This window comes from Camelus bactrianus, chromosome 7, assembly GCF_048773025.1.
Source record: "Camelus bactrianus isolate YW-2024 breed Bactrian camel chromosome 7, ASM4877302v1, whole genome shotgun sequence".
Taxonomy (NCBI): Eukaryota; Metazoa; Chordata; class Mammalia; order Artiodactyla; family Camelidae; genus Camelus; species Camelus bactrianus.
In genome coordinates this window covers 90,628,664-90,650,256 of record NC_133545.1, presented here as the reverse complement: position 1 = coordinate 90,650,256, position 21,593 = coordinate 90,628,664, and the positions used below count along the sequence as shown (strand labels likewise).

The 21,593-nt window shown below is 47.6% G+C and overlaps 3 long non-coding RNA genes across 3 annotated transcripts; all 3 read left to right on the top strand.

Annotated features, from left to right (window-relative positions):
* The first annotated feature begins 1,561 nt into the window (after positions 1–1,561).
* On the top strand, positions 1,562–5,731 carry LOC141578078 (uncharacterized). The gene is made up of 3 exons (XR_012507947.1): positions 1,562–1,868; positions 5,162–5,248; positions 5,596–5,731. It is a non-coding gene; the product is annotated as an uncharacterized LOC141578078 (long non-coding RNA).
* Positions 5,732–7,952: 2,221 nt separating this feature from the next.
* LOC141578077 (uncharacterized) lies at positions 7,953–9,768 on the top strand. The gene is made up of 3 exons (XR_012507946.1): positions 7,953–8,768; positions 9,127–9,253; positions 9,655–9,768. It is a non-coding gene; the product is annotated as an uncharacterized LOC141578077 (long non-coding RNA).
* A 953-nt stretch (positions 9,769–10,721) lies between these two features.
* LOC141578076 (uncharacterized) lies at positions 10,722–13,575 on the top strand. The gene is made up of 3 exons (XR_012507945.1): positions 10,722–11,285; positions 11,938–12,047; positions 13,442–13,575. It is a non-coding gene; the product is annotated as an uncharacterized LOC141578076 (long non-coding RNA).
* Positions 13,576–21,593: the final 8,018 nt, after the last annotated feature.

The window sequence follows — 21,593 nt, the reverse complement described above, 5'->3', positions numbered from 1 at the left end:
GGACCACCCTCATGGGATGGCCAATGATCCCGTGGTACCCAGGTCACCAAGTGACGAATTTGTGAGGTTGCCTGGGGTAACCTGGGGACATGTAGGTTTCTGTGGTCAGCACGTGGGCCCAGCACTGCGGGATGGTCTGCACAAAGAGGGGCCTGCCCTCCTGATGATGGCTTCTAACACCTGCAGGGAAACTGCTCCCTGGGCGCCTGGAGGTCCATATTGAGAGCGTCCTGCCAGCCATGAGGGATCACCTTCCCCTGATGCAGAGGCAGACCTCTCCCCCTTGAGGCCCAGGGGACACCTGGCTCAGGTCCCAACTGTGTGCCCTGGACACACAGAGCCCCAGATCTCTGGCACAGACTGGGGTGTGGTTGTGTCAGGGCAGAAAAGGCCCAGGTAAGGGGCTCATTCAGGGACAGAGGCCACTCTGCAGGGATACTGGACCTGGCAGCAATACACTGCTTCAGAACTTACCTGGGCTGGGTTTCCAAGCTGTGGGATGGAAGGGCCTCTCCTTCCTGCGGTGCAGTGGGGGGAACTAGATCCATCGTCAATATCAGCCCTGAAAATGGAGGCTGCACTACATCCATTCCTGGAAAGATAAATCAGGCCCCTCCAGTCCAGGTGACTCAGAAAGTCAGTCAGCAATGTTCGGGGCCCCCAGTTTAGGCTTTGAATTAGAGCTGAGAGGCTCAGGAGGCCAGATCCCTGTTCGTGGCTCCAGGAGTAGGCTTTCTGCTGGGGGCAGGATCCTCACAAACACCTGTGTCTTTGTGGGACATTCCCCTCTGACCAGCTGGGAGGCAGGGTGCAGTTGTGGGAAATGGTGTTTCCATGAGCAGAGGGCCACCAAGTGGTGGGGGCACAGGAGACTGTGAGAATGAGTCCCGCAAAATTTCTGGAATCAAAAAACTGGCAAATGTGAAAAAGTGCATAATTTGTTTTATCGAACAGGCTGCTTATGTACGTTTGGAGGGCCAGGTTCAAAGACTCTGCATCCATCCAGGACAATAGCATCAAGAGAAGAACAGACAGAGCAGAAGGAGATCTGGGGTTTCCCCCAGGAATGAGGTGGAACAGGGATTTCTGCAGATTTGCAAGGCGTCCCCTACCACTGAGCATGGGGTTACAACCCCACGTGACCACCGTCGTGTTTGGCTTGGGCTCTGGATCTGGCCTGCTCATTTATTCTTCCAGCTGAGTTCCAGAAACTCAGAGGGTGGACTTTGAGGGGCTGCGTTTGGAACCTATTGAGGAGCTGGATGGTCCTTTATATTGAGTCCCTTCAGCCTAATCACCGTAGCTGAATCCCAACACCCCCCAGGCACCCAGGGTGGCTGTGGAGGGAGAGAAAGCCTGGCAGGCGACCTAGGGGTCCCACTGCTCTGTCCCTCCCTTGTCTTCATTCCCTTTCACCCCAGAAGGTGTGATTGTCTCGTGTCATGGTGGCCACCGTAGTGTCCCTCCCAGCAATCTCTCTTCTCCAGCAGGTGGGGTTCCCAACCCCACTCAGCCTTCTCTCTGCATGGATGCTGAAGGACCAGGACCACCTGAATTTCTGAGCTTGAGCAGTAAGGTGGAAAAAAAGAAACCAATGGAAACAAAGAAACAAGTTATTGTGGCAAAACTGCCCACCACAGAGAAGCTGCCCTGAGTGGAAGGGAGGGTGTGGGCATGCCCATTTGTTTCCTGTCTCCCAGTGCTCTTAGCTTTCTTATTGCAGACCTGCATGGTTACAACAAAATGATCTGCAAAACTGAAAATATTTACTCTCTCGCTTTTACAGAAAAGGCTGGCCAGCCTCTGGTCCGGTACCAGGCAAGTGATTGGAGTCCCTTTCCAGTTTGGAAACATCTGGGCAGGCCCAGGTTTGCAAAATTCTTTAAGAGTAGTTACGGAGTTTTGCTTCTAAAATTCTTTACGGCTGTATATACTTCTGAGATGCGGTTGTGCTGTGTAATTCTGAGCCGGGATTTTCTCAAACTGTTTCTCACTTCTTATACCAGACATTCCTAAATTCCAAGGGGAACTGTATATTAAGGAAGCCATGGAATTTAGGAAAAGGATACAGATCTCATTTCCTTTTAAGCATCAGTGTACCTCCATCATGGCAGTATTGGTTATGAGTTATTGATAGGGGAATTAAATAGTAACCAGATTAATAGAAAATAGGGGATTTTAGGTACACAGGTTCATCTTTTCAACATTTTTTGTAATATTTGCAGTTTAAGATGGCCATTCCTGAGAAACAGGTAGCCTCTTAGAATGAAATAGCATTTCCTCTGAACCATACTTAATTTTTATTTCGTAGACAGCAGGAAGGGTAATCACACATCACACATTTGGGGACGTCAAAGAGAAAATGTAACTTTCTGGGAGCGCACTCCCCCATCTCCCCCTGCTCTTTTCACTGTCCCATTCTCCCTGGAAGTCTCTTTCTTATCTTCTTCTCATGGCTCCAGTAACTCTTTCTTCCTCCTCATCCCTCAGCTGGTAAGGTTACTTTTCTACTTTGAACAAGCAAACAAGCCAACAGAAGAGAAGTTTCACAAGCAACTCCCAGCACATCCGCTCACCTAGTGTTGTCTGTGACCTCACTCTCGGTGCCCCACCTCTTATTACAGGTGACATCGAAAGCCAATTCCTCGAAAAGTCCCCAGGGCCCCATCCCTCCCATCTTCTCTGGGTTGTCACTCCCAAAACCATCCTCTCTTTCACTACCTCATCTATTTTGTTCTGCTAGTTGGCTCCCATCAGTATATAAACGTCCATCTTCTTAAAAGAAACAAACAGCACTCCTTGACCCTAATTCACCCCCACCAATTGCCACCCTGTGTCTTTGCAGCAAATCTTTAAGGAGTTGTTTAAACTCACTGTCTGCATCTTCTCTTGAGCCATCCCCTTTTACACTCACTCTGGCTCTTCCCCTGATCCCTCGCTCTATGGAAACTGCCCTGTCAAGGCCATCAATGACCACACGTTGCTAAATATAGCGGTCAATTTTCAGTCCTCATCATGCGTAGACCCTCGGCAGCATTTGACCCAGCTCTTCCATCCCTCCTCCCCCGTGTTCCTGCTTAACTTAAACTCCAGCCCATCGCTCTGTCTGTGTTCTGCTTTTGGTCTACTGGCTGGTCCTTTGCCAATGTCTCCTCTTTTTCCCAAACATACACTGTGGGTGTGCCCCAGGGTTGGCTCCTGGGCCTCTCATCTCTCTCTCTGCTATTCCTTTGGTGGAAACAACCCAGCCTTGGAAATTGGCATGCCATCAATTTCTCGATTTCTCCAAAACTCCCTGATTTGCCCTTTCCATCTGGACCTTTATCCCTGAGACTCACATTCTTTTTCTTTCATTAATCTTGCTTTCACATTCATACATATGTTCTACTATGTAATTACTTTTCCAAATTTTGTATCAGTAAATATATATATCATGTAAAATGCTCAAATCTGTATTATTTCCACTAAGATGCTTATTCTACCTTAGAACCTTTCTGCATTTCTGTATTTATGTGAAAAAAGCGAATAGCATTTCTACAAGCCTCATAGTTAATCAGTGTGTTTGTTTGGGGCTATTATGTAACATGAAATAATGATATATTAACATAGTCCTTTTTCATTTATTTTTATGTAACACCAAGATGAGGTTTTTGCACTGAACACTGGTTTTATTGAAATTTTACCTACGTTATGGACAGTCAGTTTACGTGAAAGCCCTCATTTCTCCCCTTTCTGATATATTTTCCATTTGGCTATATATAACATATACCTTGGCATGAAACAAACTTCCCAAATCATTCACATAATACAATTAATACATTTAAATTATATTTTTTAAATGTTAAAAAGAAAAAGAAAACAGACTCCTCTACCTATTAGGCATTTCTGTGGCAATATGTAATACACACCTTAACCATGACATTGAAGAACTGAGCTGATACCAGCCCCTTTCCACCTGCTCAGCCCCACCTTGTCCCATCCCTTGTGGATGGAGAGGACATCCCTCCCATTGTCCAGGTCCAGATGTTGGAACAATGTTCTTTCTGTCTTTCTCTTACACACACAGACAGCAAATCCAGCTTGTTAGAAAATTCTGGGTATTCTGTCTTCTTAACCACCTGCTCCCTGCTCCCCGCCCTCCTAAGAGCCACCTTCAGCCCTTCCTGGACACCAATAGCCTCCTGTTTCCATCTTTGCTTTCCTACAATCTCTCATCCACACAGAGTCAGAGGGAGCCTGCAAAAGCATACATTGATGGGGTGGGTTTAGTTCAGTGGTAGGGCGCATGCTTAGCATGCAAGAGATCCTGGGTTCAAAAATGATTATAAATCAATAAAAAATGTTAAAAAAAAAAAAGAGATCCTGGGTTCAATCCCCAGCACCTTCATTAAAATAAATAAATTACCTCCCACAAAAAAACACAAACACAAAAGCTTAAGTTGGACTATATCACCCCTCCCCTCAAAACTCACTAAACGGGTCATCATTTCATTAGGAGCCAAAGTCGTCACAAAGGCCTCAGGACCCGGCGTGCTCTGCCTCTCTGCCCACACTCTCCCCCTCACTCAGGGGGCCTCTGGCTCCGGCTCTTCCTTCTTCCTCCGGATCTATTCTGCTTCAAGTTCATTACTCCGTGAGATCTGCCAGGATTGCCTTATTCCCTCCTGCCTGCCTCCAACCCCACCGCCATCACCGGAGTTTGCTCATATCACTCTTTTTTTTTTTTTAATTTTTCCAAGCTCTTACTACCCCCAACATGCTGCCTGTTTCCTCTACTACAACTCTGAGCCCCCAGTGATGGGGAGTCATGTCTATTTTGTTGACTGATAAAGCCCGAGAACCTTGTGAATTGGTCTAGTTAGGAGATTCCCGTACGTAGTAGGAGCTTATACACATTTGCTGAATGACTGTAGATGCCCTGGTCCAATCCGATGAAGCACTTCTGTGTCCTGCTCAAAGAATAACTGTCCTTTCCACCTGAGAGGGGGTGACAACTTCCTTGGTGATCAAAGGCAAGATCTTTTTGCTTTATGCTGTTAACCTTAGGCGGGGAGACTGGGGGATCTTCATATATATTTTTAAATTTGGTTCACTCTGCAGTTTGTCTTTGGTCTCTGTATAATTTTGAGAAACTCTTTATGAGTGATCATTCTTCCATCAGATTGAACAGGGTCCAGGGTGAAGGACCAAGCCTGTCCCATCGGCCATCCTATGTGTCATGTCCTGGGACCCAGTGGATGCTCAGCACGTAAGTGAACAGACTGGAGTGAGTGAAGAGATGGGAGCATCTCCTTATTGTGGTGGCTGCTCTCTGTCAGATGCCTTGAGATTTGAGGAAGGGTTTACAAGTGCGGAGAGGGGAGATCAGGTCCTCTGTGCTCTTCCTGAGTGCCCTGGCTTTATCCATTCCCCCAGCCCACTCTGGGCAGCCAAGTTGAGGAGCTGGGCCACCGGAGGTTGTGCTGATCAATAATCCACCTTCACCCCAAGTCCGGGGGGTAGGGACCCCTGGTTGTAGTCTCTGGAGTCAGGTCCTTGGAGGAATTCCTCACTGAACTATGTTTTGGACCTTTTATTTTTCTCTATAACCACCAGCTGAAGAAGATTGTCTTAGACACATGGAAGCTGAGGACGCCTACTGTCCCCTCGGAACCCAGGTGGGGCTGGGAGTCTGCTGTTTGTATAGCCGGTGGGCTCGTGTTGCTTTGGGCATCCCTGTGTCTGAATTCCTGAAGTACACTCGGTGGTAAGGAAGGGGTGCCTGGCAGGGAGGGAAGTGGGTCGGGAGACTGCACAGCTGTGGAGATGTTAACCTGGGGTGTGCAGGAGCCTGCTGATGCATGGCATCTCGGTTCAGGGAACTCTTCACCCTCAGAGGGGTTCCCACTCCCGCAGGGGCCATTTGATCAGGGTGCTGGGCTGTCAGGGGACCGCAGGGTTCCCAGTGAGGATTACAGTGCCTTCAGGCAATGGGAAATGAGGGGTCCAGCGGCACTTGAATTAACTGTGCACCCAAACCCAGCCCCCACCTCTTTCAGCCTTTATCCTTATCTGCAAAACTGGAATTTTATTAACCATCCCGCGGGGTCGTTGATGGGCTAGGACAAACTAGACAGTCAAGAGCTGGAATTCCTCTGTCCCCTGATTGTTTTCCTTCTTTCTGACTATTTGCTCTCACAAGCTCAGTCTCTCTGTCTCTCTCTCTTTCACTTCTAACTTTCTCTCATGCTCTGGTTTCATTTGACTTCCAACCACCGCCCCTCACCCTCGCCAATCCCCAGATGAGTGAACTTGATTTCTGTGTGTCAGTTCCAAATTCCCAGGAAAGATGCTCTGTCTCCCTCTGGATCTGTTGTCCAACCCATCAGTTGTGGCCAGATGAGGGGGTCCCTCTGGGACCAGTGGAGGGTCTCCGCCCAGCCCCCCAGCCACCATTTTGGGAGCACATATCTCTCCAAGGAGGAGGTACTGGCTGTGACCTTGTGTCAGTCAGTATGAATTTATGTCTCCTCTTGCCCCTCCTTCATCCTCCTAAACAAAGATGAAAATTAAACACTCCCGGGATTTGTGTCATGGAACACGCAGGGTGGGGGCTAAGGGGGCTGGAATCTCTGCTGCATTTAAGGGACTACAGTGAATCCCCAATGAGAGCCTGCAAAGGGAACACCACCGCCCCCACCTGGCACTTAGGGTGCTGAGTCTGCGTGATGTTGAGCTAGGCTTCTGACCACAGCTCAGGGGTCTGGTCTGACCTGTTAGCCTTTGAAACCAACCAGCTTTGGATTCCTCAATCCCTCCCTGAGGTTTTACCTGAACCACCAGCTTCTGCATCTCTGAAGACAGATGATGAGGACCCTTCACGTATGCCGTTCGCACAGCCCTCTGCAGGCCTTTGTGCTGCACGGTCTGCCCGGCGAGATAACTGAGGTTGGTATTTTACTGATGTTAGAAATAGTCTGGTTTCCCTATGTACTGTTTCACTGAACAAGCAACAGAAGCCACCTCTCGCTGATAAAAGCAAAAAGGGACTTAATGAGAAGATGCTGGGAGGGTGTATGGATTGGCCAGGACCGGAGCCAACCCAGGAGCTGTAGGAGGTGTTAGGGAGCCCCAGGCACCAGGCCGGGCTGGGTGCTACCGGGCCCCCTGCCACCCCAGAAGGGACCCCTCTCCACCCGACCCTCCACCTCACTCACTGCAGGTTCATATCCCGGCAGGGCCAGGTCACACTGAAGCCACCAGCACACACCTCAATGGGGGAGTTGACACCGTCTCAGCTGAGGGCTTGCCCGGTGTGGGGAGAGGCCCAGTTAGAAGAAGGCGGTTCCCCTACTGTTCCGAGTTAAGGTGCAAGTCAGTGCCCATCACTCAGGAGAGCCAGGCTGGACGGACCTCATTGCGGTGACTAGGCCGTCTGAGTTCACTTAATACTTTCTATGTTTGAAGGCCCTGGAGGGAGAAAAAGTGAAGTTTCTAGAACTTATTTTGTGTTTCCCATGTACCAGGTGCGGTAAGCAAGCCACTTCAGACAAGACCCAGAGCAACCACGTTAATAGGCCACGGAGCAAGTAGTGCAGTCAGGCCTCTGTGGACCCGAAACCCGTGTCCCCATCAGCTCAGTAGTTACCAGTGGAAACTGGGGGGATTTATGGGACTGTGTGCTCCTGTAGGGGCTGGGATGTGTGTGTTTAAATCCACATCTTCAGAAACTCGGCTAGAACCACAGCCACTTATTGCACGGAGGCAGAGGAGGGGAGGATTCCAGCCTTTGTTCCAGCTCTTGTGGAGCTCAGAAATTTCTCCTTCTGTCCTGAAAACAACACCAGAGCTGAGGGAGCTGCAATCCCACTGTACTTCTTAGATCCCAGAAAAATGAGGGGAAAATCTGCTCCCAACACAGAGAGGCAGCCAGGCAGGCTTGGCGAGTCACAGCTCCCAGGGCAGAACCCGCTTTTGTAACAACCCCCAGGGCAGGCAGATTTAACAGGTCCCTGAGGCCAGTGGAAGTCTCAGCGTGGGGAAGTCCGAGTGTGACAACTCCAGGGGGCCAGTCAGAGGGGCCCCCTGCTCTTTTTCATGCATTTTACCTCCAGGACCGTGTCCTGTTCTCAGAATGAAGGCCTCAGAGGATAACTCCTCATGCTTCCTGCCTGGAAAGGAGAAAATAACTCTATTGAAATATACCCAAAACATTCTGTTTCATTTGGGGAAGTTGTTTTTTGTTTGTTTGTTTTTTTAATGAGAAATTATTTTACCAGAGCCTAACCAACCTGGGAGAAGGGAAATCCCTTCTGTCTCACCCAAATTGGGGTGGGGGGAAAGAGACACACTTGTGGAGGTCACAGCTCAGGGCATAGGCTCAATGAGAACTAATCACAGGACTACAGATGCCCTGCTCTGTCCTGCTCCCCCAACACCTTACCTCCATGTCAGTAGGGCCCCTGTGTAATAACAGGAATAAAACTAAAAGAAGTAAATGTCTCAGGAGTGTCAAGGGAAAACCCAAAGACAGCGGGGAGATGAAAACAAGGACACACAGGCTGTTTTAGCCTCTCACACCAATAGCTGTAGCAAACTACACACAGCCCATCCCAGTAGATAAACAGAAAACCTCACAGAAGAAAGTATTTATTTTGGTTCTCTTACCCAGTGCATTCCATGGTGCATCCTCGCCTAGAATTGAGTGGAAGCAAGTCCATCTCAGAAGGGACATAACTGAAGAGGGATGGCTTTCCAGACTCTGATGGGCAGAGAGAGCAGCAGCCTGGGTGAGAGCATGGTGAGGGGTGGGGTAGGGGGTGGGCTGCCTTCTTCCCCAAATAAGGAAACTTCCTGAGGCCAGCACAGGAGGGAGGGCCATGGGGTGGAAGCAGCCAGACTTCTTCATGAGAACTGATGGGATGCCTCAAAGGGAACATTCAGGTACCAAAACTGGGCCGTGAGGGTGGGAGCCAGTCGGTCTGACTCAAAGCCCAGGACTGAGGTGGGCGTACAGCAGGCCGGTCTTACTCGGCTGGATCCATTTCACTTCTCCGAAGCCCTGTGTAAAACATGAAGCGTGGACGGCCTGGTGAGCACAGCTCTGCCCTCAAGACCTGTTTCAACTCCTCTCTTCCCGGAAAACAGCATCTCTGAGCCCGCCCTTGGTGACCTCAGAGAGATCACCCTAGTGGCCCAGGCTAGTGACCGGGAACATGTACCTTCCTGCAGCCAACCCCAGACGTCCACTGATGCATCATATACTGGCAAAGATGTGAGTTCCTGTGCATTGGTCTAACAGCAGAGACTCTGCCACAGGCCCAAGAGGTGGTGTGTGGGACATGCAGGGGTGCAGGAGTGTAGGCAGTGCAAAAGTGTAACTGGTGACAGGGGTGCAGGGGCTGTGGAGGGCGCAGGAAGTTTAGGGGATGCGGGGGTGCAGGGGTGCAGAAGTGCAGGCAGTGCAGAAGTGCAGATAGTGGCAGGGGTGCAGAGGTGCAGGGAGTGTAGGGATGCAGGGAGGTGCTCATTCACGTTCCCAGGATTAGAAGGCAAGTGCACATCCTCACAGTCAGCCTGACCCCGGGAGGCTAGTGCAATCGTTTGGGGCGGCGGAGGCGGCGGTGCGTGGGAGGCTGCCCGGGCAAGCCGGTCGATTTCTTCTCTTCCCTGCAGCTTGGCCTAGGGGGGCCTTGGCCGCTGGAGATTCGCCAGATGTTGGACTCCAGGTAAGCTTGCTCCTGGGAGGTGGGGCGGTTAGGTCAGGGGGCAGCGGCAGCGACAGGGGGGCGGAGCGCGGCTGCCTCTGGCGAACTGGTGGAATAGCTGCATTCTCCCGGCTGCCGGGCCTGGGAGCGGCCTCTGCTGCCCCTGGTCACCGTACACGCCTGTCCCACTCAGCTTGCTGAGTCGGGACGGTGCCATTAATGTGCGGGGCCCACGGGGTTAGGGGGACTGCCGCGCGGAAACCGGTCAGTTCGCTCAGCTCTCCCCCGCGGCGGAGCCAGTGGCAGCTTCTGCTGCCGTAGAGGCGGGACGCGGGTCTCCAGGTGAGCTTGCCCCTGGGAGGCGGCGGCGGCGGCTGCAGGGGGAGGGGGTCCGTTCCAGGGAGTAGCTCCATTTCTTCTGTCCCGCGCGGCCTGGCCTGAGGGCGACCTCTGCCGCCGGAGATTTGCCTGCGGTCCGACTCCAGGTGAGGTTGCACCTGGGAGATGGGCGCGGTGCAGTCAGGGGGCTGGTAAGCTGGTGGCTGCGGGGATAGGGAGGCTGCCCCGGGGTAGCTTGTGTATTAGCTCCCATGTCAGTGCCGCGTGGCCTGCAGGCGGCATCTGCTGCGCCAGGTCCCCGGACACCCCTGTCCCACTTTGCCTGCTGGGGGCGTGAGGCAGGGTAGTCAGGGTGCACGGGTGGCGGGGGTCGGGGGCCTGCAGCGGGGGAGCGGGCCCATTTGCTCCCATCTTCCCCGCGGCTTGTCCTGGGGGCGGTCTCTGTTGCCCTGGGTTACGGGACACGTGTATCCTAGTCGGCCTGACCCCGGGAGGCGGGCGTGGTACGTTGGGGGTGGTGGCAGCAGCGGCAGGTTTTCCCATGGAGCCGGTCCATTTTCTCCCATTTCCCCCCATGGTTTGCCCTGAGGGCGGTCTCTGTTGTCCCAAGTTCGCCGGATGTCCATCTCAAGGTCAGCCTGCTCCCTAGAGGAGGCCACCGTGAGGTCAGGGGTCAAGAGAGGTGGCTGTTGCGGGGGTAGGTGGCTGCCTTGGGGAGCTGGTGGATTGGCTCCCGTCTCCCCGATTGCCTGGTGTGGGAGTGGCCTCTCCTCCCCCAGATCACCAGACACACCTGTCCCATTCAACCTGCTGGGGGAGGGGTGCCCTTGGCGGTGCCTTTAAGGTGCGGGGGTGGCGACGGCGGGGGTAGAAGACCTGCAGCGCTGAGCCTGTCAATTTGCTCTCCTCTTCCCCGCTGCCAATCCTGGGGGCGTCCTCTGCTGCCCAAGAAGCCGGATGCCCGTCTCCAGGTCAGCTTGCTCCTGGGAGAAGGGCGCGATGCGGTCGAAGTGCAGAGGCAGCTGCGATGTCCGGCTGCCCCGCCTAATGGGGCCACTTCTTCTCCTCTCCACTGACCTGGCCTGGGGATGGCCTCTCCCGCGCAAGATTCGCCTGACACCCCACACCCGGTCAGGTTGCTCCTGGGAGGTGGGCGCGGTGAGATCAGGTGTTGGAGAGGAGAGAGGGGCTGCCCCTGGCGAGGTGGAGGATAAGCTCCCATCTCTCTGGAGGCCTGACGTGGCCGACCCTCGTTCCCAGGTCACGTTTCTCCGGGTCATATTGCCCCGGGGTTGCAGTAGGGTGAGGGGGCGGCGGGGTGTTGGCGGGGGTATGGAGCCTGCCGCTTGGGAGCTGGTGGTTTAGCTCCCATCTCTTCCGCAGCTTGGCCTGGGGGCAGCCTCTTTTGCCCCAGGTCCCAAAGCACAGTTTCCCTGACAGCTTAGCCACTGGAGGTGGGCAGGATGTGCTGAGGGGGAGGAGGCAGCTGCCAAGGCAGCGACGAAGGGGGCTGTCCCTGGCCAGCTGGTCAATTTGTTCCCATCTCAAACTTTGCTGCCCCAGTTTCGCAGAAAGACCTTCTCCAGTTAATTCTTCTCCTGGGAGGTGGGTGCAGTGCATGCAGCCCAAGGTCTGGGCTCTCCCCTGGGGAGGGGCAGAAACCTCTTGTTCTCCTTTGTCTTTATTCTTCAGCGAAGGGGTTACTTGACCCAATTCTTAATTCTGAGGAAGTGTAGCCTGTGTTACGGAAGAGCTGCTGGACAGTGAGGTTTCTGGGTGGGTTTTCACATCAGCTGATGCTCCAGGCAGGCAGGAAAGCTATTACTCAGAGCTCCTTAGTGTGGAGTTGGGGGATGGCCCCGCCATCCTCACCATGCTTTTTAAAAATGTGTTACTCCTCTCTTTTTCCTAGGTGACATTTTAGGTTATTGGGTCACAGATTGCTGGCACACTCATCCCTGTTCTCAAATATCTTTTAAACTTGGGTGAAGTGATAAGTAGGGGAAGATGATTTACTGAAAGGTAAGAATACTTAAATTTGCATTAAAGCTAAATTCTGTCAATCTTTCTCAAATGATTTTTCTCTGATTCTAAATCCACGACCTAGTGAATGTTGTACTCCTGTGTAAATCATTGATCTTCACATCACATTGGTTGAGTGGTCAGCGAGATTTGTTAATTAGATTATTCCTGAAAGGAAAAGCTCAGGCTTTTGAGAATTCCTTGTCGGATATCACCCAGGCAGTCACAGTAGAAGACAGAGCTGATATAAAAATCCCTCAGCTGCCTGAACTGCAAAGCTTCTGGAATTACTGATCCCTGAAATGCAGGTGATACTTGATGATAATCTGGGGGATGGTTTATATGATCAGATTCTTCCAGTCCTGTAAATGGGTTCCGTGGCCCCAGCCCTGAAAGAACTGGTCTTAGGGGCCATATCATGAGGGGTGGGATGGGAAGGCAAGGTCTAAGAGCTGAAATCACTGAGATTCCACACTCGCTAAACACAGACTCCAGAGCCTAATTGTTGTCAGGTTCTGTTCTGGATTTGAGAGTGTGTTCAGACATGATTCTTGCCCTTCAGGAGACACTGCCTGCGTGGTAGTAACCTTTACATAGATCTGGGGAGAATGGCAATTACGTAGATGGGCTGTTACGGTTCTCAGTGTGCCCAGGCTCGCTCTTCCAGGCACTCGTGGGAATAACGAGTCATCTTATTCACTCACTCACTAATTTATTACCATTGAATTGATCATTTGTCCCACAGTAAGTGAAAGAAGGTATCAGGAAGCTGAGTTTTGTCCCCTCTCCTATCACTGATTGTATCTGTCAGTCGGGCGCCTTGAGTATGCATTGTGAAATGGTGGTATTTCTTGCCCAATGGGGCTGCACTGTGAGTTTTGAGAATCAGGGGAGTCACGTGGGTAGGACAGCACCCTGACACACATGGCCACCCCACCACATGAGACAGCATTGTCGATGCTCAGGTGACCCGATGTAGACCGCGGTGCTAAACCTGAGCATGTTTAGTGATCTTGGTGGCTATGAAAATACAGACTACCCGTCCTTACCTCTGAGACTCTGAGGGTGTGCACACCAGAATTCTGCATTTTAAGAAGCACTTTAACTAAATCTGATGAAGATGATCTGATTGTCCCACTGAGAAACACTGGTGTGCGAGACACCAATATTGAGGATTCTCAGGGAGCGATGTCTTTTCAGGATTTTCCAAGGGTCCTCACTTGAGACTTTTGCCTTGGGTGTAATTGTATGTGTTCAGAAGTGATGTCTCTCACTTCCAGTGCTTGTCAGCATGCTCTCTGCAGGGGTTTGCTCTCAGTAGATGGCAAAAACTATGATTCTTCAGGTCACCGAGCTAGAGTGTGAGCGATATTTTATTTTGGTTTTCTTTATAGCAATGCAGAGTCTCCCGAGAACAGATTCAGACTGAACAGATTTGTGTCAGACTTTGGGAGACCGCTGGTGCCCAAGATGTTCTCTGGCAGGTCAATGACGAATCTAGGTCCATCTTTCACAGCTACGTCAATGAAGTGGGACTCTTCGACAAGGCCAAAGCTCGTATCCCAACCATAGCCCTTGACAGTGATGTTGGGCTCCAGGAAGCCATCAGATGCACCAGGTGGCCAGAGGAGGAGCCGAACTTGCTCATGAAATGTGACATCCCCAACTTCATCAACACGGACCAGAACTCTTCCTTTGGGGAAGATGATCTGATTTTCGAACCACCGAATGTTCTAGAAAATAAGCCAGTTGCCCAGACCCCACACAAAGACTTGAATTGAGAAACGTGCATTGTCAGGTGTATTTTTGAAGATATGAATTTTGTCTTTGTATGGCAGGAATTCCCTTTTCACAAAATTGTATGTGTTTTTGTCTGAGAGAGAGAAATGGAGACAGACAGAAAGACGAAGAAGCAGAAGAGAGCCCCCTCAGAAGAGAGCTAGTTAAGGTGAGTTTTGTGCCATTAAAAAATATTTGGGGTTTTGGGGGGAACAAAGTATTTACACTGTCTCATTCTCCTCGTTGGAAACCTTGGCCCCACACTCAGTGTCAGCATCCTTGAACAGGGGTTGGCACGGTTCATTTTATCTCGCGCTGCCTCTTCCACGTTCTGCCTTTAGCACGTTGCTTTGCCTCCCAGGGCTGCCACCCTTTAAACTGTAAGGTGAGGAGTCTGGAGTAGATGATCCATCCCAGCTCTGCTGTTTTGCAAATTTCTGATTTCGTATTCGGATGAGGCTGGGATACACCCAGAGCAGTATAAACCAGGCCCTACCTCCTGTCTCTTGCTGGGGCAACCCTCAGGTCTGTGCCTTCTACTCAAGCCTTTACTGAGCCCAGCTTTTGTCAGGAGCCCAAGTGCCTACCGGGATGGCAGGAGACCTGTCTCTCGTGGTCACGGTGGCCGAAAATTCTATTGGTTGTGCTGAAACAGCTCTTCTGAGATCCTCCGGCCACCCTTGCTCCAACCTGAGGACAGACCTACCGTTCCTTTCCTAGGAGGAGGATCAATCCATGGTGCATTTTATGACAATCCTGTCCCCAGGAATGCACGGAAGGTTATCAGCTGAGTGAGGGGAAGTGCCTCTGTGTCTCTGTGTCCCTGTATCTCTGTCTGCTCACAGTGCCCTGCCACCGGCTACTGAACAAGAAAAGTGCTATTCACCATTCTGTGTGTTTTGCAGATGTGTAGGTGATGGTCTTGTGGCTCATGTGTGGGCTTTGTGCTGGGATGGTGAAGGGCTTATAAATACCTCATCAACATGTATTCGAGGTGACCTGGTGCCACACAGACTTGATTCATGAAGGCATCAAGCCTGCACACTGGTTTGGAAACAACTTGGTTTTGATCAGTCACACTGCATGCATGACTCACTGCTGATCTCTGGGTGGTTTTTTCATTTTAGATTTATTCACCCAGTGTCTTGCTTAAGCTGAAAAATACATTTATTTCACTAGAATATTCTCGGATTCTTTGTTTTCACACATCCAGTTGTGTAATTCATTAAAAATCATTTTGTGTTTATAATGCCTCCTAATTTCTATCAACTCTAGGTTCCCAGTGGCCTGAGCCATGCACCAGATTTGATGTAGGAACTGTTCCACCAAAAGAAATCCCTTTGCCATAATATCTTTTGAGGAAAATATTATTCTTTAAGGCTCTAACAGTAAATCGTAGAACAAAGCATGGAACATTTATTGTAGTTAATACATGTTCATGCAAAAAGAAATGATATTTTCATTAAACAATGTTGATTTTAATAACTTTTACTAATGTGAATATTATTATTCATAATTTAAATAACCAAATAAAACCACAGTTATTTATTATGAAGATTGAAAACTATTTACACTGTCTCTCAATTAGAGGTAGCTTTATTAGAAGACTGAAGGGTATTTAAAAGATGGAAAAATACCCATGATGACACCATCATTTTTATTAACTAAATATCAAGAACTGTGCAGGGTTAAGATTTAACCCTCTGCAAGCTGTCAAGTTAGCATGAGGTAGTTTGTGGATGCTGCCAGAAGACAGGAGACTCCCTCAGGATCAGAGACAAAGAACTTCCTGCCAGCACAGCAGGCAGCTTGGGGTTCATGTTCATGTTGGTTCCTGAGTTTCTTTCCTTTTGCTGTTGTAACAAAGGACCACAGACTCAGTGGCTTAAAGCAATACACATTCATTGTCTCACTCTTCTATTGTGCAGAAGTGCAAAGTCATTGTCAGTGGGCTAAAACCAACGTGTGGCCAAGGCTACGTTCCACACCGAGGCTCTAGGGAGGGATTCGTCCTCCTACCTTTCCCAGCTTGCAGAGGTGTTCACAATCTTTGGCCCAGGGCCCTGTGTCACTGTGACCTCTGCTGCCACTTTACATCTCTGTCTCTGACTATATAGATATAAAGGAAGTGTCTTCTACATCTGGTATGGACCCTTTTTCCTAAATGGACATTGTATCTCTATTTAAGTGCAGATTAAAACCCCTTCCCTGCAGGGTGTGGTGGCATCAGCTCACAAGATTACCACTCTGGGCTTTAAGTGTCCTCTTTGTATTGTCACCTGGGAACTTCTCTTTCCATAGTTAGCTCTGTGTTACATTTGTTGTTGTAATTTACCCGGCATTACTGAAAGTTTTACTTAAAAGGGATCCTAATTAGCTCTGTTTACCTGTTTCCAGAGCTGAAAGCTTCAGTTCTAGAGTATCTGTTTGATTTCTCTTAAAAATACATTCCAGTATATTTCTCTGGTGAAAGTCTTTACCCTGTTGTCTATTCTCCCATAATTTCCTTATTTTCTTGAATATATTAAAAGTACTTTATAGCCTTTATTGGTAACTCTGATGCCTACATCACCTGGGGGTTTGCATCCTTTGTCTAATGTTTCTTATTCTCATATTATCCGTTATATAGTCTTGACATGTTGCATGTCTTGAAATTCTTTATTACATGGCAGACATTGCAAATGAAAATTCCATATGTTATTTTCCGTGAGAGGTTTTCTACCTTCCTGTTAGGCAAACAGGGTGAGGGACTGATCATGTCGCTCCAATCAGGCGCTGAGGTGGATCAGGACTGAAGTGCCTTTTTTCTTAAAACAGCTTTGAGGTATACTTGGCAAAGTAATTTTCACACGTATAAAGTGTACAGCTAATACGTTTTGACATAAGTATATCCCCAAGAAACCATGACCACATTCAAGAGAGTGAACATACCCATCACCCACAAAGCTTCTCTCCTGCCATTTGTTGTCCCTCCCTCCCTCCCCATCTCTTCCCCTGGAAACCATTGATCTGCTTTCCATCACAACATATTGGTCTGCATTTTCAACATCGTTGTATGAATGGATTAATGCAGTATCTACTCTATGTTGTCTGACTTGTTTCATTCAGTGTAATTATTTTGAGAGTCATCTGTGTTGCTGTATTAATAGCTTATTTTTCTTATAGCAGAGTATTGTTTTGTGCTGAGTTTTTACTGAAGAGTTTGTTGTGAGCAGTGTTTGGATAGACCATCATTTGTTTCTCCATTTACTTCTTGATGGATGCATGGGTTATTTACAACTTGAGCTATTATAAATAAAATTGCAGTGAATATTTGGTTACAAGTCTTTATATGGACATATTCTTTTCTTTTCTAAAGCACCAGATGAGGAATATCTGGGTTATATGGTAGATAGGTATTTACCTTTTTTAAAGAAACTGTTAAAGACTGTTCCAAAATGGTTGTACTATTGTAAATTCATTGTGGTGTGTATCAGCTCTGCTTGCTCTACTTCCTTACCAGCAATTTGTAAGGTCGGTCTTTCTAATCGTATTCATTCTTGTATGTATGTGTACTAGTATCTCACTGTGGTTTTTAAAAGCATTTCTCTAATGACTAATGGCATCTTTAATCAGCATCTTTTCATATGCTTATTATCCATCTGGATATCTTTACTGAAGTGTGTTTTCTGGCCTCATTTATTCATTCAGGTGTTTGCATTATTATTGAGTTTTGAGACCTCTTTATTCTGGATCAGATACAAAGAGAGACCTTTATCAGATATATGATCTGCAAATAGCTTCTGTCTATAGCTTGTCTTTTCATTTGCTTAGCAGGGTTTAGAACAGCTTTGAAGAGTCTTCATTTTGATAAAGTTCACTCTATCAGTTTCTTTTTAAAATAGATTATACTTTTGGTGTCATAGCAAAGAAATATTTGCCAAACCCAAGGTCATAAAGCTTAAGCCTATGCTTTTTCTCCTAGCTGTTTTGTAGTTTTAGATTTCCTATTAAGATCTATGATCCATTGTGAGATAATTTTTGTATATTTTCTGAGGTGTGGATCAAAGTTCATTTTTTTTTTTTTTTGCATATCACTCTCTAATTCTTCCAGCACCACTTGTTGAAAAGATCCTTTCTCCACTACATCCTTTTTGAGAATCAATTGTCAATATAAGTGTTGGTTTAGTTCTGAACATTCTATTCTGCTCCATTATTCTATTTTCCTGTTTTACACCAACACCATACTTTCTGATTACTGTAGTTTAAAAAAAAAAAAGCTGAAAATCAGATAGTGCAAGTCTTCCAACTTTGTTTTACTTGTTCAAAATTGTTTTGGATATTTGGGATCCTTTGTATTTTTATATGAATTTTAGAATCAGTTTTAAAATTCCTTACATCCTGTTCTGCCAAAATTCAACCCATATCTTTGGCCATCTCCAAAGCCACATTTTCTGAAGAAGTCTCTCTAGATCCAGGTGAAAGGAATTTCTGTTTCATCTGTGCTCCAATCACATTTGATAATATTTGATTACATTTATTCATATTTAGCTGGATGTAATTGTGTGATCTTTCCTGCCATATAGTAAATCTCTCAAGATTTGGAATCTTGACTTGGTTCCCTCTGTCTGCTGAGAAAACTAGTTCTATGCTTTGCAGGAGAGCGCCCTGCAGTAAGAAGTATCTGCAAGATACATCTAGCTCATTGCTTGCATATCGTCAAGGAATCCTGCAGATTTAGAATTGTTTATTGATTGTTGTCTCCAAGACGGCTCAGCCTTTTTTATTTCTATTGCTACTGCTGCAGTTTCAAAGGAAAATGGGCTAATTATTTTCCAAATATCAAAACATACTGTAATTGAGCTGTGACGCAAATTATGTGCTGCTGTTTCTTAACAACCTGCTTAGTGTTCACAGGTACCTTCACTCATGGAACTTTTGGGAGAATGTCATATCCTCAGAGATAGCAATGCTGTCTTTGGCGACCTGAGTGGTAGTATCTGAACCCACTCCTGCTGTTTATCCAGTGCCCCCTGTAGCCCTCCTCCAGCCCTCCATGGGGGGCCTGCAGTTCTGCCCTCGAAAATCCTGTTGCTTCTCAGGAAGAATTCCCTATGAAGCATATTCATGTCCTTCTTGTGGAGACATTCAGTCCAGAGACCTGACAGCAGGGGAAAATGTTTAGACTGCTTTTGGTAGAACGTAAATTCTTCCATACTTGTTAGAAGCAAATCAAATGAGGAAACTGTGTTGGCATCTAACAAATCAGGATAAATGTCTGATGAGGAAGATCAGCTTCCCCATCCCACTCAGGCGTCATGTTGATGTGACACTCAACTTGGCAAACATTTTCTCCTGTGAGCAACGTGAAGTTCAAGACGTTATGAAGGGCTTTTTGTTTTTCTTCCTTAGTCTTTCCACATTCACTGTGTCTGGTGAGATTATATGAATCCTGCTTATTTTCAGCCCAGCACTAAGCTTTTTAAAAGGGTCACGTGTTTAAAAGGCTAGTGGACAATTTGTTAGAAGATCAAAATCTTTAGACTTTGGTCCTAGAGTTGAATCTTGGTTACTGGTGAATGAGAATTCCCGTTAAAATTTTAAATTCAGCGATATAAATTTGTAAAAATAGTTAAATATTAGGCAATTTCATTAAACACTATAGAAGTTATTTACTTTTAAGCCTGTCTCTGGGGCAATTTTGCAATGATTCCCTCCCTTTATTGATTCCCTCTTTATCAGAATCCTTGAGAGGTCCCTGTCATCATTGTCAATATCATCATCATCATTACCATCATCATGGAACTGATTCCTCTGGGAGATTCTAGGAAAATAAAGAGCTGGACGGGGTTCTGTGCAGGTCAGTGTGTGCATATACAGTAAGAAGAGTTGTCAGACATTAGATTCAAGATACCCTTTCCATTTAGAGAAGAATGTGGTCATGAAATCCTGATGTGCTGAATGAAGGAAGTGATGGGAACAGGGTAGTCAATGGAAAGGAGGAGGAAGTGAGTGAAGCGGGGAGCATAGAGCCTTGGTTAGGTGATCAGCACATTGGTGAAAATGAGGGGAGTGTGATGGCAGAATCATGTCCCTCCCCGGCCACAGGGTAGCCACCTGTGACATGTTACTGTACATGGCAAAATGCATGACAGATATTTTAGGACAAAAATCTTAGAGGATTTCTGTCTTCTAAATTGTCTATCAGTTAGCGTTTTAAACCCATGATATATTATTAAAGATTAGTGCAGGGGAACAAATAAAAAGGATTCATATAATCCACCAGACATACTGAATGCAGAAAGGCTAAGGAAGAAAAAGAAAAAGTCATTCATAAGTGCCTTGAACCATAAAATGCTCATGAGAGGAAATGTTACACAGGTGAGTGTCTCAGCCACATCCAAAATGCCTGAATTGGATGGGACAAGGGGATCCTGAGATGAGACAATAGGGTGAGTAGCCTGGATTGTCCAGGTGGGCCGAATGTATTCACAGGGGTCCTTAAAATGGAGGACATTTCCCAGCTGAGTTTAAATTCAGAGGGAGGTGTAGCCATAGAGCAATGTTCAGAAAGGCTGCTGACCATGAAAATGGAGGAAGTCGTGGGGCACAAGCTAAGGAAGGTGGGTTACCTCTGGAAACTGGAAAAAAAAAAACAACAACAAGGAAACATTCTCTTCTAGACCCTCTAGAAGGAAGGAAACCTGCTGCTACCTTGAATTTAGCACAGTGAGGACTGTGTTGGATCTCTGACCTCCACAGCCATAAGCTGATAAATCTGTGCTGGTTTAAGCTCTTAAGCTTATGGAAATTTCTTACATTGGTAAGAGGAAAATAACATAGTGAGCCGTATTGTAACGGATTAAAGGTATAGGATGGGGTGTGGAGAGGATTCTGACATTTACACCTAAAAAACAACCAGGTGAAATGGGAAGGTGTTTTAAGGAAGACTTACCTGGCAGGGCTGTTAAGCAGACTGGAGCGAGGGGAGCATTGGAGTTAGAGGAATCAATTAAATCTCTACAAGAAAAATAAGGAATAAAATGTAACAGGGCTTCAGTGATAGTGGATGTAGGAATGGAAATGGGCAGAGAGATATAAATATTACTTTGATATTAGCTACAGGTTTGATGACTGCATGTTGGGGAGACTTAGCCGATGTGTGTACTGAATGTTTGCATCCCCTCAAAATCCGTATGTCGAAACCCCATCTCCCAGGGTGATGGTATTGCGAGGTGGGGCCTTTGGGAGGTGATTTGTAGGATAAAATGAGGTCATGAGAGTAGAGCCCTCATGAATGGGATTAGTGTTCTTATACAAGCCCCCAGAGTGCTTGCTTCTCTCTGCTCTCTGGGATATGAAGATATTGGGAAGACAGCCATCTTCGAGCTGGCAATCCTCTCAAGGATACATTGACCTTGAAAGTCTCAGCCTCCAAACCATAAGGAATATGCTGGTTGTTTAAGCCACCCGACACGCGGTAATTTGTTACAGCATCCCAGACTGACGAAGACAGTGGAGAATGCCTCTGAGTTTGGCACTGATTGCCTGGAGAATGCTGAAACCCAGGGAAGTGGGCAGCACAGACGTTTACTCATTTAATCCTGCCAACACAGTAGGAGATAGAGTCCACATATTCCTCGCTACTTAAAAGGTAAGGAAAAAGAGGCACAAATAATAACAACGACAACAAAAACAACAATAATTTGTCCAAGATTCACACAGAACCCCCTGGAGGCAGAGTGAGAATTTATACTCAGGCAGGCTGGCCCAAGAGCCCCTGCTCAT